This window comes from Lactuca virosa, chromosome 6 (genome assembly GCF_052849685.1).
Source record: "Lactuca virosa cultivar CGN04683 chromosome 6, Lactuca_virosa_CGN04683_v6, whole genome shotgun sequence".
NCBI classification, from domain to species: domain Eukaryota; kingdom Viridiplantae; phylum Streptophyta; class Magnoliopsida; order Asterales; family Asteraceae; genus Lactuca; species Lactuca virosa.
Window position 1 is genome coordinate 250977871 of NC_136431.1, and position 2741 is coordinate 250980611.

Here is a 2741-nt window from a genome sequence, read left to right on the forward strand (position 1 = left end):
TCCGGCTAGGTCCGAAGTGTCCCCCACAAGAAAATTCATGACAAAATTGCAAAATGGATTGATGTTCTTGTTGGGGCTCATATCGCCTAATGATTTGATCGGGATTGATGTTCTTGTTGGGGCTCAACTTATCTTTTTGAGCGCGTGTGAATGTGTCGGGATACCTTTTTGTGACCAAAAAGTTAACGATATCGGTATACCAAGGAGTAGATTGAGTAAGGGAAAATAGATGCTCATCCGGAAACTCGTCCCGCAACGGGAGAGGAGTTTCATTTGAAATGATCAGGCTTAGGTGGACGGCAACAAGGTTCTCGGATCCACTCTTGTCCCGGATTTCCAAATCAAATTCTTGCAATAATAAGATCCACCAGATGAGTCTTGGCTTTGCATCTTTCTTTGTCATCAAGTACTTGAGAGCCGCATGATCTGAATACACTATAACTTTGGTGCCAAGTAGATATTCCCTAAACTTCTCCAAAGCGAACACTATGGCTAATAGCTCCTTCTCCATGGTAGAGTAGTTGCTGTGGGCATTGTCTAGTGTTCTCGATGCATAGTAGATCACATGGGAGGCTCTTCCATTCTTTTGACCCAAAACGGCGCCAATAGCAAAATTGCTTGCATCACACATGATCTCGAAGGGGAGATCCCAATTTGGTGCTTGTATGATGGGGCGGATGTAAGCAATTCCTTGAGCTTGTCGAAAGCTTCTTTGCACGCCTCATTGAATTCGAAATCAACCTCTTTTTGCAAGAGTCGACACATTGGTATTGTTATCTTTGAAAAATCCTTGATGAATCGTCGGTAGAAACTTGCATGGCCCAAAAAAGAACGAACTTCCCGAACACAAGTCGCGTAAGGTAAGCTTTGAATAACATCAATTTTGGCCTTATCTACCTCAATTCCTTTCTTTGACACAATGTGACCCAAAATAAGACCTTGACTCACCATAAAATGACATTTCTCAAAATTTAAAACCAAATTTATTTCAATGCATCTTTTTAAAATTTTGGTGAGATTGGTCAAACATTCTTGAAAAGAGTTTCCATATACCGTAAAGTCATCCATGAAAACTTCGATTATATTCTCGACATACTCCGAAAAGATACTAACCATGAAACGTTGGAAAGTGGACGGGGTGTTACACAATCCAAATGGAATTCTCCGGTATGCAAAAGTGCCAAATGGAAATGCAAATGTTGTGTTTTCTTGGTCTTCCGGTGCCACCGGGATTTGGTGAAAACCGGAGTACCCGTCGAGGCAACAATAGTGAGATTTTCCGACCAACCTTTCTAACATTTGGTCAATGAAAGGCAATGGAAAATGATCTTTTCTTATGCTTGCATTGAGTTTGCGGTAGTCAATACATACTCTCCACCCGTTTTGCACACGGGTGGGGACAATCATACTTTTGTTGTTCTCGACCACCGTGATCCCCGTCGTCTTCGGTACCACTTGAATCGGACTCACCCACTTGCTATCCGAGATTGGATAGATCATCCCCACATCAAGAAGCTTAATATCTCTTTATTCACAACTTCCATCATAGGCGGGTTCAATCTTCTTTGTGCGTCCCGGCTTGGCTTGCATTCATCCTCCATCAAGATCTTGTGCATACAAGTGGAGGGGCTCAATCCCTTAATATCCGCGATTTTCCAACCCATGGCTTCTTTGTGCGCCTTCAACACCTTAAGGAGTTGCTCTTCTTCACATTCGGTTAAGTGAGTTGAAATAATAACCGGAAGGGTTTCATTCTTTCCTAAATAAGCATACTTTAAGTGTTGAAGTAGGACCTTCAGTTCCAATTTGGGTGGTTGAACAAGGGATGGCGACAACTTCGTGTGGGTTGGGGGCAAATCAATTTGCTTGACATTAAATCTTGTAGATTTCTTCACCTATAAATTATTGACCAACCTCTCAACCTACGGGTCTAAAGAATAAAGCTTCAATTGTTCGGCTAGCTTCCCACAATCAAACCCTTTGCTTAAAACCATTTCCAACACATCACTATTTGACAACTCGAACAATTCTTGGGTTATTGGCTCAACAACATGAACAAAGTACAAAGACGAAACATCACTAGGATATCTCATGGCATCATAAATATTAAAACTTATTGTTTCACCATCAAACTCCATTGTCAAACTTCCCGCATACACATCGATCTTTTTCCTAGCCGTCTTCAAAAATGGTCTCCCAAGTAAGATTAGGGCCGATTTGGAGGACACTTGCTCATCTAGATCGATCACATAGAAATCCGCCGGAAAGACCAATTGGTTCACTTGCACCAACACATCCTCTAGAACACCTCTAGGAAAGACAATCGATTTATCCGCAAGAGAGATTATGACACCAGTTTCGCTTAAAGGCCCGACATTCAATGATTCATACACCGAATAGGGCATGACATTGATAGAAGCGCCAAGGTCAAGCATGACACTACTAAAAGTGACATCTCCAATCTTGCAAGGAACCGTAAACATTCCGGGATCTTTGCATTTGGGTGGAAGTTTCCTTTGTAAAACCGCAGATGCATTTTCATTCATTGAGATTTTCTCATTTCCCTTCAATTTCCTCTTGTTGGTACAAAGTTCCTTCAAGAATTTTGCATATCTAGGGATTTGCTTGATTGCATCAAGTAAAGGGATGTTTACTTCCACCTTTCGGAAGGTGTCTAAAATCTCTTTCTCCTCCATATTCTTCTTTGAAGTTGCAAGTCGGGAGGGGAATGGCGGTTGAGT